We start from the raw sequence: 8,532 nt of genomic DNA, 5'->3' as shown, positions 1-8,532 counted from the left end.
ATTCCCAACCAAATGTTAAAAACTTGAGCAATTTGGATAAAAACAATGGGTAGATATTTTTGCAAAGGTGGTAGAATCTTATTTCAAAGGTTTCACAGCAGTAATGGCTGCCAAAGTGGTTTTCACTAAATATTAACTCAGAGGGGTGGAAACTAATCCAACTATGATGTTTCTGATTTTTTTTCTTAATTAGAAAAAATCTATAACTTTCTTTCACTTTCAAAATGATGAGTTGGTTGAGTATATCTGTTGGGAAGTTGTTTTCATTTAATTCCTGTTTATATTTAATTTTAAAGCAGCAAAATGTGAAAAAAGTTCAAGGGTGTGTAGAAATGTTCTATTAAAATACAGTAACCTCCCTTTTCTGACATGCTGTTCTGGTCCTCATGCATGTTAATGACTTAAAGAGGAAGGAAAGGACAGTTCCGCATCAGCAACTTGTGTTCTGACAACATAAATATGTAGCAACCACAGAACTGACACTTACTAGCAGTTTCCACTCACTACCAGGAAGCTGACTTACCGTATACGACCTCTCCCCTTCACGCTGTAAGTATGCTTTATGATATCTGGAAATATTGGTTTTGGTAATATGGTTTTTAGCCATAAGTCATGTACTTTTTTCATTTATTTTGAGCTGTGTTTTGGTTGTTACATCAGTGTGAGTGTTCATTAAGTATATCAGAGTGTAGGAGGGCTGATTTAAGATCAGGGCCCCTGGTCCATATAAGTAGGGATATAAAAGGTGTGTGTGTGTGTTTGTGGACATGTTTAACTATAGTTGTGGAACCAGATGCCCCAAGAATAGTAATCTACAATAATTTGACCAACTAGGAACATTTTTGTTTGTCCCCACAAGGTCAAATTCTATTTCTAGGGATTTTAGGGTTAAGGTTAGAATAAGGGTTAACATAAGAATTAGGTTTATGTTTAGGAGCTAGGGTTAGGTTAAGGTTCGGTTTTGGGGTCAAGGTTAGGTTAGGGTTAGGTTGGGGTTAGGTAGAGTGTTAGGAAAGTAGGATTTGAATGGGACAGAATTGTGTGTCACCACAAGGTTAGTTGTACATGACTGTGTGTGTGTGTGTGTTTGTTTGTTTGTCACTTAGCCTCACAGATTGTGGATAAGAGCTATCATTGAACCTGGTGGTCAGTCTTTAGGCTGCTGTACAGCTTGACGGACTAGAGGATTGAACATTTTCCTCCTATTTGGGGTTCTGAGAATAAAACAGCTTCAGAATAATCAATGTATAAATATGTGTTTGTAGTTCTACAGACCTGTTCAATAAGGCATTGTTGTTGTTGACGTTGTTTGTGTTGTTTTTATTGCTGTTGTCGTTGATGTTGATGATGATGACTATTGTATACATTAGGAAATTGTTTTGCATCATACTGCATCTCAGTTTAAACATACACAATGACCATGTTAACATGCGCACAGTATTCCGGATAGTAGCTGTTTACATGTGTAACAGTATAACTTAAACCGTCCCTTCCGCCCATACCCGGGCGTGAAAAAGCCGGCCCTTGCAGAGCAAGGGGGAACCACTACTTCAAGGTCTCAGAGCAAGTGACGTCACCGATTGAAACGCCTTTAGCGCGCACCACCACTAACTAGCTAGCTGTTTCACATCCGTTACACATGCACCTTTGATATCCCGCTCACCAGTATCCCTGTACCCATGAATACACAGAACAGGTATAATTGAAATTCACATGGGCTAAATGGAATAGTAACTGAAATATGGACACTGTCTGTAGGCCTATATCCTATTAATGCCAGTAGAATTGTGATTTTTTCTCCCAGTAAAATGAAACAACAAAGGTTGATTTTGTATCAGGAACAGGAGTGGAGAAATATGACTTCTTTCTTTCAGCATCTCTTGAGAAAATGAATGGCGTGTCATGTGTTATCTTTGACACTGTTATGCAAGCCGACAGTATTTCAACCACATATAATATGCACCCACGACTGCAGTCCAATCAGAAACTTGTTTCATAATTTCCTTCAAACTGCTCAACTGATGACATTTGGACATTTGGACATTTGGCACAGGAAGACACTTTCCACTGTTTTGGAGTTATTGTGTTTTTTCTCCCGGTCCCTAAATGAAACACAGAACTTACTGGTGTTAATTACTGATGCTCACTAATGCATTCATTCTTTCTATGTAAGAAATTATTCTGGTTAGCACTACTTTATTTAGTCCTCTGGGGCAAACAAGTTACGCACAGAAGAGAAGCTGCTAACTGAAGTTGAATCTATATATATATATATATATATATATATATATATATATATATATATATATATATATATATATATATACAATGCATAATATATATACAAAAGAATGTGGACACCCCTTCAAATGAATGGATTTGGTTATTTCTGGGCCAAACCCAATGCTGACAGGTGTATTAAATCGAGCACACAGCCATGCAATCTCTTATTGGCTGTAAGTGCACGAGTGATGCGCGTTGGAGCAATACTGGCTGTATCCAAGGCTTAGCCAATCGTTCACATTACAGAACAACAGAATGCAGCGCAGCACACAACAGAAGAAAGAAGAGAACCAATTTACTAGTTACAGCATCAGCGTGCGCCTTTGGAAAGGCATTTTGTCAGTTACAGCAATGAGTCTCCTGAATGATAACGAAGAGGTAACGTTAGGTGAGAATCCTGACCACGGAGACAGGGGTGAGAAGGTGATGAAATGTACTTCATGAGCTGTAACTAAAAAACAACTGATATTTGTAAAGGTTGAGGATAGGGAGGAAGTGGTGGAACAAGTATTTTTTCTTGCTAGCTGGATCGAATTATCCGTTAGTTAGCCAGAGAAATGTTGAACAACATTCAAATAATATATATTTTATGAAATATATTTTTATATGTTTAAAGCTTTGTTGGTTACTACATGATTCCATATGTGTTATTTCATAGTTTTGATGTCAAACTACAATGTAGAAATAGTAAAATAAAGAATAAACCTTGAATGTGTAGGTTTGTCCAAACTTTGACTGGTATATTTGTAAGTCCAAAAATGGATGTAGCAACTACAGATTGCCCCTTTAAGTCTATCAAAAGTGTGCGAGTTTGAGCAGTTGTCCATTTGGCCTATGGGTAAAACAAACTATTATCAGCATGAATTAGATTGAGCAATAAAAGCTCCACTTTTATTCCATAGGCTGGGAACCACACTATGCAGCTGTTATTCCATAGGCTGGGAACCACACTATGCAGCTGTTGTTCCATAGGCTGGGAACCACACTATGCAGCTGTTATTCCATAGGCTGGGAACCACACTATGCAGCTGTTGTTCCATAGGCTGGGAACCACACTATGCAGCTGTTGTTCCATAGGCTGGGGAACCACACTATGCAGCTGTTATTCCATAGGCTGGGAACCACACTATGCAGCTGTTGTTCCATAGGCTGGGAACCACACTATGCAGCTGTTGTTCCATAGGCTGGGAACCACACTATGCAGCTGTTATTCCATAGGCTGGGAACCACACTATGCAGCTGTTGTTCCATAGGCTGGGAACCACACTATGCAGCTGTTGTTCCATAGGCTGGGAACCACACTATGCAGCTGTTGTTCCATAGGCTGGGAACCACACTATGCAGCTGTTGTTCCATAGGCTGGGAACCACACTATGCAGCTGTTGTTCCATAGGCTGGAACCACTATGCAGCTGTTATTCCATAGGCTGGGAACCACACTATGCAGCTGTTGTTCCATAGGCTGGGAACCACACTATGCAGCTGTTGTTCCATAGGCTGGGAACCACACTATGCAGCTGTTATTCCATAGGCTGGGAACCACACTATGCAGCTGTTGTTCCATAGGCTGGGAACCACACTATGCAGCTGTTGTTCCATAGGCTGGGAACCACACTATGCAGCTGTTGTTCCATAGGCTGGGAACCACACTATGCAGCTGTTGTTCCATAGGCTGGGAACCACACTATGCAGCTGTTGTTCCATAGGCTGGGAACCACACTATGCAGCTGTTGTTCCATAGGCTGGGAACCACACTATGCAGCTGTTGTTCCATAGGCTGGGAACCACACTATGCAGCTGTTGCAAGAGCGCATTTTTCACTGGCTGTCCACTGGTTTAAAAAGCAATGATTGATAGGCAGCTTAAACTTCCTGAATTCAACCACTATTGGGTTCAAATACACATTTAGATTTGTGAATAGCCGTCCACAACAACCACAATCCGTAAGACGAGATAGCTAAATGAGAGAGCAGCAGTATGATTCACATCAATGCGCTATGTAGATATCAATAATAAGAAATAACCGTATCGCCGTAGACTACACCACTGCTGTCATCCTTACCTCCAAGCGTTTATTCAAGTTGGATAATCTTTGGATGCCGACAGCATTCGCCCCATTGGAAGACATAGCTTGGACTGAAGCCTACAAAGCCCATTCCTGAGCTTTTCCCACCATCGATCAAACACATTTGGTGTGTCATCACAGCGGTGTCTGACTTTGGTGTGTCATCACAGCGGTGTCTGACTTTGGTGTGTCATCACAGCGGTGTCTGACTTTGGTGTGTCATCACAGCGGTGTCTGACTTTGGTGTGTCATCACAGCGGTGTCTGACTTTGGTGTGTCATCACAGCGGTGTCTGTGTCATCAACTTTGGTGTGTCATCACAGCGGTGTCTGACTTTGGTGTGTCATCACAGCGGTGTCTGACTTTGGTGTGTCATCACAGCGGTGTCTGACTTTGGTGTGTCATCACAGCGGTGTCTGACTTTGGTGTGTCATCACAGCGGTGTCTGACTTTGGTGTGTCATCACAGCGGTGTCTGACTTGAGCCTTTTTTTCAACGCTGATCTGAATGGCATTGAGAAAACAGAGAAAGATTTTCTTTGCAAACATCCTTTCTGAATTTAAAAGTCATCCTTGACGTAATCATCTAGTTTTTCCAAAGTATCCATAATCTGATTGCAATATTGTTGCTGGTAACGTAATGGATTACAGTTACCGTCTTTGTAATCCCTTACATGTAACAGATTACAGTTACCGTCTTTGTAATCCCTTACATGTAACAGATTACAGTTACCGTCTTCGTAATCCCTTACATGTAACAGATTACAATTACCGACTTTGTAATCCCTCACATGTAACCCGTTACTCCACAACCCTGTTTATTTATATAACTATTCAGACCCTTTGCTGATAGACTCGGAATTGAGCTCAGGTGCATCATATTTCCATTGATCATCCTTGAGATGTTTCTACAACTTGATTGGAGTCCACCTGTGGTAAATTCAATTGATTAGACATGATTTGAAAGGTACACACCTGTCTATGTAATGTTCCACGGTTGACAGTGCATGTCAGAGCAAAAACCAAGCCATGAGGTCGAAGGAATTGCCCGTAGAGCTCCAAGACAGGATGGTGTTGAGGGGGAAGGGTACAGTACCAAAACATTTTTGTTGCATTACCCAAGAACACAGTGGCCTCCTTCATTCTTAAATGGAAGAAGTTTGGAACCACCAAGACTCTTCCTAGAGTAGGCCGCCTGGCAAAACTGGGTAATCGGGGTGAAGGGCCTTGGTCGGGAAGGTGACCAAAAACCCAATGGTCACTCTGACAGAGCTCTGTGGAGAGGGGAGAACCTTCCAGAAGGGCAACCATCTCTGCAGCACTCCACCAATCAGGCCTTTATGGTAGAGTGACCAGACGGAATCCACTCCTCAGTAAAAGGCACATGATAGCCCGCTTGGTTTCATCTGGTCTGATGAAACCAAAATTAAACACTTTGGCCTGAATGCCAAGCATCACATGTGGAAGAAACCTGGCACCATCCCTATGGTGAAGCATGGTGGTGGAAGCATCATGGTGTAGGGATGTTTTACAGTGGCAGGTACTGGGAGTCTAGTCAGGATCGAGGAAAGATGAACGGATCAAAGTACAGGTAGATCCTTGATGAAAACCTGCTCCAAAGCGCTCAGGACCTCAGACTAGGCAGAAGGTTCACCTTCCAACAAGACAAAGACCTTAAGCAAACATCCAAGACAATGCAGGACTGGCAAGTCTCTGAATGTCCTTGAGTGGCCCAGCTAGAGCCCGGACTTGATCCTGATTGAACATCTCTGGAGAAACCTGAAAATAGCTGTGCGCAACGCTCCCATGCAACCTGACAGAGCTTGAGAGGATCTACAGAGAAGAATGGGAGAAACTCCCCAAATACAGGTGTGACAAGCTTGTAACATCATACACAGAAGAATTGTTGCTGTAATCACTGCCAAAGGTGTTTCAAAAAGTATTGAGTAAAGGGTCTGAATACTTATGTAAATGTTATATTTCATTTTTTATTGTGAATAAATTAGCAAAAAAATATTAATAACGATTTTTGCTTTGTCATGAGGTTATTGTGTGTATTTAATCCATTTTAGAATAAGACTAATGTTACAAAATGTGGAAAAAGTCAAGGGGTCTGAATACTATCCAAATGCTGTAATGGGATTCTTCCTGTGAAGGAGAGGCGGACCAAAACACAGTGTGGTAAGTGTCCATGGTTTTAATAGGGAAACTCAACATGAACACAACTACAAAAACAAGAAACGTGGAAACCCGAAACAGTCCCGTGTGGCACAAACACTGACACAGGAAACAACCACCCACAAAACCCAACACAAAACAGGCTACCTAAATATGGTTCCCAATCAGAGACAATGACTAACACCTGCCTCTGATTGAGAACCATATCAGACCAAACATAGAAATAGACAAACTAGACACACAACAGAATGCCCACCCAGCTCACGTCCTGACCAACACTAAAACAAGGAAAACACACAAGAACTATGGTCAGAACGTGACAAATGCAATGTAGTTGACAAACAAATGGTCTACCAAATATCGTAAATTACAAGCATAAACTTGTGTCACACCCTGATCTATTTCACCTGTCTTTGTGATTCTCTCCTCCCTCCTCCTGGTGTCGCCCATCTTCCCCATTATCTCTTGTGTATTTATACCGGTGTTCTCTGTTTGTCTGTCAGCTCCTGCTTTTCCCCAGTCTCTCTTTTCTCATCCTCCTGGATTTTACCCTTGCCTGTCCTGACCCTGACCATGCCTGCCGTCCTGTACCTTTGCCCCTGTTGCTGTAATTAACATTGTTGCTTCGTCACGGTCTGCATCTGGGTCTTAACATATCCTGATAACTTGTCTAAATTAGGGGTGAAAGTAGCCAATTATACCAGTCCAGAATGGAGTATCAGCAAAATGAATTATTTTGCAATTATGGTGGATCGAACTGCGAAGGTAGCCTAGTGTTTGAAGTGACTTATTTGACAATCAGATGAAAACATTATCACACAACACCCATGATATGAGAAACTGAGCCTGACAGCACAGACCACGAAAAACATTAAATGGGATGAGATGTTTACCTGCCACAGTATCCTGTCTAAAATCCTCATATCCCAGGCATCTTATCCAGGTTTCTCATAACCGGAATACAAGCTTTTTGGGTTATTGTAAATGGGATATGAAGTTTATATGCATCAAATCAAAAACAGAATACTTGAGTATCCCAAATAATAATATTGCTGTGCATGGAAACGTAGTCCGTATGAGTCTGGTTCATTTTCAGTAATGAGGTCCTGTACCCCATTTTACAGTTTATACTTCAATGTATCAGGTGGAGTTATTCACCAGTTATAGAGTGAGTTGTTGTTTATGTTTCTAAGACTGCAGGGTGGGAGATGCAACAATGGTCTTGAGAACAGCAGGAAGTGTGTTGGTGGTCTTTCTCTGGTCTGTAGCAGGTATGGTCTCATTCTTATCTTTTAGTTGCTCTGTTTATCAATCTACAGACATTTCTAAAAGGTTATGAATCATAATGTTATTCTGGTGTGTTCTGTTAGGCGTCTCCACTTCACTTTAAATAGTTATCTTTCACACCTCACTGAGGGATGCTTTTCTATGGTTTCCATTCCTCAGCAAATACAGTATGGCAACAATGTGTGGACAAACCTTACTGTCAGTGTGAACCAATAGGTTTGTGCTTAATGTAATGTGCTTTCAGTGGTACTCGGGCAGTATGGATGGAGTGTGACCTACACCAAGAATAGTATCTGTGCCTTGAAGGGGTCAACAGTGGAGCTGTCCTGTTCTTACACATATCCCAGAGGTCATAGAGTCAGAACAATTGGATGGTCTTATTGGAATAGTGATGCGGGTCGATTTGTTGAAATCCAATCTAATAATGAGGGTCGTGTGAGTACCGTCAGACAACAGAGAAGGACTCTACCCTGAGAATCACAGACCTGAGACAGAGTGACAAAGATACATATTACTTCAGATATAAAACAGACAAGTCCGATTGGAAAACTGCCCAACGTGGAGTCACTCTCTCTGTCACTGGTACTGTAATGTTTCATATATAGTATAGTACTCTACCATCTTAGTTATGTATTAAATGTTCTATGAGAACAGTGACGTGGTGGTGACTGACAGACTTACTCTGTTGTTGTTTTCATAACCTCTCTATGCAGAACTGCAG

At 41.5% G+C, this 8,532-nt stretch overlaps 1 long non-coding RNA gene across 1 annotated transcript; it reads left to right on the top strand.

The window, feature by feature from the left end:
* Window positions 1-452: 452 nt before the first annotated feature.
* Window positions 453-8,235, top strand: LOC124020975. The gene is made up of 3 exons (XR_006836172.1): window positions 453-549; window positions 7,718-7,795; window positions 8,056-8,235. It is a non-coding gene; the product is annotated as an uncharacterized LOC124020975 (long non-coding RNA).
* Window positions 8,236-8,532: the final 297 nt, after the last annotated feature.

The sequence above is a fragment of the Oncorhynchus gorbuscha genome, unplaced genomic scaffold (genome assembly GCF_021184085.1).
Source record: "Oncorhynchus gorbuscha isolate QuinsamMale2020 ecotype Even-year unplaced genomic scaffold, OgorEven_v1.0 Un_scaffold_1009, whole genome shotgun sequence".
NCBI classification, from domain to species: domain Eukaryota; kingdom Metazoa; phylum Chordata; class Actinopteri; order Salmoniformes; family Salmonidae; genus Oncorhynchus; species Oncorhynchus gorbuscha.
The sequence above is the reverse complement of the archived record's forward strand: the minus strand, read 5'-3'. Positions and strand labels throughout refer to the sequence as shown.